The sequence below is a fragment of the Ovis canadensis genome, chromosome 3 (assembly GCF_042477335.2).
Source record: "Ovis canadensis isolate MfBH-ARS-UI-01 breed Bighorn chromosome 3, ARS-UI_OviCan_v2, whole genome shotgun sequence".
NCBI classification, from domain to species: domain Eukaryota; kingdom Metazoa; phylum Chordata; class Mammalia; order Artiodactyla; family Bovidae; genus Ovis; species Ovis canadensis.
Window position 1 is genome coordinate 68902740 of NC_091247.1, and position 5148 is coordinate 68907887.

The 5148-nt window shown below is 33.6% G+C and overlaps 1 protein-coding gene across 4 annotated transcripts in view; it reads left to right on the top strand.

Moving 5' to 3' along the window:
- CCDC88A (coiled-coil domain containing 88A) overlaps positions 1 to 3155 on the top strand; it is a 120893-nt gene extending 117738 nt beyond the window's left edge. For all 4 annotated transcript variants that reach the window (XM_069583296.1, XM_069583297.1, XM_069583298.1 and 1 more), the window contains one exon: positions 152 to 3155. The gene's annotated coding sequence lies outside the window, so the exon portion shown is untranslated. The remainder of the gene's footprint in view (positions 1 to 151) is intronic.
- Positions 3156 to 5148: the final 1993 nt, after the last annotated feature.

Genomic DNA, 5148 nt, shown 5'->3' on the forward strand with positions numbered 1-5148 from the left:
GCTTAGACAAATTCTCTGACTCTCTGTCACTCTTATCCCTGTAAAAGTACCTAGTGCATGCTGTTCTTTTAGTGGTTGCTCTGTATGTTATATCTCTTATCTTCAAACTTTTCTTATATTTTCTTTCTTTCTACTTTCCAACTAAATACAGAGAGAAAAGTGTCCTTCAGTTTCTCAGTATGAAGCCTTTATTTCTGAAGTAACAAGACACCCAACTATAGGAATCATTTTTTAAAATCTTTAAGGAGACTTAACAATCCTTCGTGACTAGAGCAGGAAAGAAATACAAACCTTCATTCCTTCCTTGAATCAAGGAGTACTACTGGAGTCAACTGCCAAAATTTTTAGAAGGTTTTTGTGACTTATTATGTACATTGTACTTTTAAAATCTACTGAATAAAGCATGTTCTCTCGCTAAGGACCAAGTGTTTTAAGGGTTCAAGAAGTACTCCAAGAATATACTTCTTTCATCATTTGTTTATGAATTTATCCATGTTTGCTTAATGCTTCTGCTAAGTATTAGCCTAAGTCTAGCCATTTATATTTAGTTGTGTAAACCTAAATTAAATGCTGTAGTATGCTGTGGAATGTACTATATATCAAGATGCAGAGAACATTGTTTAGGCATGTCAGAGCCTTATTTGGTTAGCAGACTGCATGTGTTGGTATTCTCTTATTTTTAAGCCGACTATTTTGATGCACTGCAAAAGAAACTCAGTTTGTGAAATAACTGAAAAATCCATGATAGGAGTTATAAAAAAATTTACAGTGATATTAATATTTCCATATTCCCTGCTAAGGAACACTAAGTAATTCATTCACACATGGATCCAAGGTAATTAGAACGTGTTTTTCTGAAACTTTTTTTTAGTAAGGTGGTTTTCTAGAAAAAGACATTCCCAAGATAAAGCTATTGTGTTTGAACTCATTTCCCTTCTTAGTGTTGGGTTATGTATGTACGTTTTTTTTAACTTGAGAGCTGACTGTTGCTTAAGAAGTTTTCTTATGGCAAAAATAATGTAAATAATTTACTACGATCGCATTTTGCCAGGAACTCATTTATTATTAAGGTTATCACTTATTAATAAGAATTTTTGGTTTTGTCCTTTATAAGACTACATTAAAGTTGGTAACTGTTACCAGTACTTCTGAAATATTTGTATGCATTTGTTTTACATTTGAAAGAAGCACAAAAAAGTAAATTTAGTTAACCCAGGGAAACATCAATTTTTTTGTAGTTCCAATTTTCTATCACAGTTTTATTTTCTTATGCAATCAAAAATTGCATTGATATATATTAATGCAAATTCATTATTTAACGTAAATATATGAATAATCTTAAAGGTCTGAAATGAGAAAGATACTGATTTTTTAATTTTAACAATGTACTTCTTAGGCTCTCACTACCAGCTCTAAAAATCTTTTTGGAATAATTCCATAGTGTGTGGTTTATGAATTGTGTGTTTCATCACTAACCTAGTAGCCATGAAAAATGTGTCTCCCTCTCCCCCTCCTTCCTCATGCCCTTCTCTTTTTTTCCCCTCTCTTTTTGGTAGGCCAGTAACAGTGTTGTGTTCTACTTTCAGAAGATAGTCTACTTTCAGAAAGACCATTAATGAAAAGAAATATGGCATGTATAGTTGAAGCTGAAATGGAAGTTAGGTTTTGCCACCAAATAATGCTGTAAAGTTAAATCACTTTTAAATTCTTGGATGAAAGGTGCTATGTAAATATAAATACAAAGGATTCTTACTAAGATACAAATATTGCACAACAGACATATTTAAAACCTATTCTCTAGACTGTGAAACATGTCTCCATCATGATTTCCTAGATTCAAGTATCAGATTGATAATGGGCATTGTGGCAGTCTAGAGACGTCTGCATGTAAAAACTGTAAATTCATTTTTAGGTGGATAAATTGAGAGTAAATATAGAAATTATGTTTTAGCTAAATACAGTAAGTGTGTAACTTAGATTTATATTAACTAGCATCTAATTTGCACAACTAGGACACATCCCAGGACATTTGCTTCAAGTTGAAATTTAATAAGTAGGAGGTAGTCCAGTGAGGGTGTGTGACACCACAGCTTGATCTCTCCAGGACACTAATATCCTAAAACAGAGACCCTGCTGACTGAAGCAACACATTATTGCTTCAGTTAGAAAATGCTTAAGGGTCGCCTGTAAAGGGCTGACTCAGAAAATGCAGCAAGACGACCAAGAACACCTGAGACTGCAAAAAGTAGGCATATTCTCAAATCACATTCGTCACCTTTCTCATACCGTTTCAAGAAAGGACTAAATGACCACATGAGTGTTTTACCATTTCCAAAAGATAGCATCAGAAGCAAACTTAGTAGGAAGTCATGCTTTTCCTTTAGATAAACTACTTCTGCCAAACGAAAACATGTAGCCAACTAGAAAGTACAATAACTGGGGCCACTTTCCTGACTGGCGCCTGACATGATTTTAATTATACGGCTCTAATCCCCCTTGGAAACTAAAGAATTTATATACAGGGTAATAGGTTCGGCCCAGAGCTCCGATAAAGTGCTTGAGATCTGGCAATGTGGAAATGTTCGGTCCAAGTTTTTGAACTGGTGGTTACCAAAGAGTTCACGAAACAGGTTTGTATGTAGCACCTTTCATGCAAGGCATGGTAAGAGCCTATTTAAAAATCACTGTGCGTATTACAGAATTGCAGCCACCTCACAAATAAATATTATTACAGCCTGTACTGTCTTAACAGTTTATGTCAGGAAGTGAAAAAGATATTGTACCAAATCTGGAATTACAATGAGGAGTAATAATGTATGCTAAATAACTTTTGTACTTTAAGTTACTTTTTATGAGAAAAGTGAAGTTTTGTGTTTTTTTTTCCTGCTACTCTTAGTCCTGAGATATGTTTTTTTCTTTAAGCCTTGAATGAATAATACAGACGGAGCCCATTTTATAATACAAACCTTGATGTACAAGTTGAGATATTTGGACAACAGTGAAAATGCCTTAAAAGGAATGCTTATGGATAAAGTTGCACTTATAACACCCTTTAACAAAACCTAATTTTAAATTGTGTTTCTTTTCTAAGGGTTCTCTCTTTCAATGTTTGCCATTGTACTTATAACTGTTATTAAATACCAAATCAAATAATACAAGAGCTGTAACATTTCCTTTAAAGTAATGCTACTGAGAAATCTGGAGTTAAATGGCAAAATGTTTATTACTTGGCTATATTAAAGCCACAGTTGATAACAAAAAACCCAGTTCATAACAAAAAAGACACCATCATTTGGCTGATCGTTTTTCAAAAACATTTTTCATTTTAGTTTTTAACTTTTATTTCTCCTAAAAAAATTAAGTTGGTTTAACATTCACTTGTCAAACTGATATGAGATGATTTTTATAACAAGTGGTTAGCAATCATAACATATAATTTAACCAAGTATCATTCTTTCCTTTCTCTTTGCCCTAGAAAACCAATTTTCAGACATAATCTTATTTACCTCTGTTCTAATCACTTTGGGATGAGTATTAGAGGTTTGAGGAGAAAGAGAAGAATTTATTAGTTTTGTCAATCCCAGAAGTGTCATTATAATAATAGACTGTACACATCAGTCTCTTTCCATTTTCACGTAGACTTTGGGAGGCATAATGTTAAGAGATGGCAACTTGACTTGTGTCATTGGGCAGGTCAGTCTTTCTGGGCCTATTTTCACTCTAAGGTGAGGAAGACAGACCAGTTTGCTGAGGTCCTCAGTGTCTTTGATTCTATTCAGTAAACCTTCATTTTATATTCAAAGCAACCTAAATTTCCTCTTTCTTAGAGATATAATACCGAGTAGGCAAAAAACCAGTGTAGCATCTCAGAATGTTATCATTGATGGAAGATATTTCTTACTAACTCACTCATCTATATTTTATAAAAATTCTGCCATCAGACTTGTAGTCTCTAACCACATATATTGAAAAATGACAAGTTTTTACCTTTGCCTTTCAGTAATGCAAATCGGTACAAATTAAAAATGGTTTCTCTACCGGAAGCAATTACTGCATGTTCAACCTTAGGAAGAAACATTTTATCTCTCAAATATCCGATTGTACTAGAGGAAATGAGAATTTTCCGAAGTCCTCTAGGCTGTTTTGTAGCCTACTCAGACCCTCAATTAGGGTCTTAGTTGAGTTTAAGAGAGGTGAAAAAATATATTAATTTTCCTCACTGTTTTGAACTAGCTTCTATATGGCAACTGACAATACCTAATCCTGGGTTCTTACACGTTTTCGTTTATATGTGTATAAAATTTATCTTACACTTTTTAGATGCGTAATTGAAAAATGAGTAAATTTAATATAGCCTAAAGGTCAGAAACTTGTTCAAGCATGTTCAAATTTCTAACCTCTGAACAAAGACCAAACAAATCCTTAATGGCCTCTGTATGTTCTGCTCCTGAGTTAAAATGTAATTTCATTAGTATAATGATTATGGCATATTTTCTATCCCTACTTTGAGGGTTTTTCTAGATTAAGATATTGTAACGATAGAATTTTATTTTAAAAATTAGCTTCTATTTTCACTGGGGAAAAAAAAAGCATTGGTTTAAAAACAAACACTCGGTAACAGAAAGGTTTTCCCTTGCCCCCTTGTTTAATTATACTGCTGGGAAATTCTTATTCCTTAATCCTCATTCCCTCAAGATAACCGCTATTTACAATTTAATGTCTTCCCATATTATTTTTTATTTTTTTCCCCTGTATGTCACTATCACATGTATAATTTTACATATGCTATTTTTGCAACTTGCTTTTTTTTCAAGTATAATAAATAAGATGTAAGACAGTTAATCTTAGATAAATAATCTTAGTTTTGATGTTAATTTATTCTTTTTTGGCCACCCTGCTGCGTGTGGGAATCTCAGTTCCTGTGACTAGGCACTGAACCTGGGCCAGGCAGTGAAAGCCTGGATTCCTAACCACAGGGCAACCAGGGAACTCCTGATGTTAATGAAGGCATTCTTATAACAAGTAGTCATGGGGATGGGGAGGGTGGAACCTCTGGCCTGACTAAAGCTACCTCAATATATTTAAAAAAAGAAAAACTTTAAGATGAGATAGTTTTTCAATAGTTCAGGTGGTCACCAAACCGAGTGC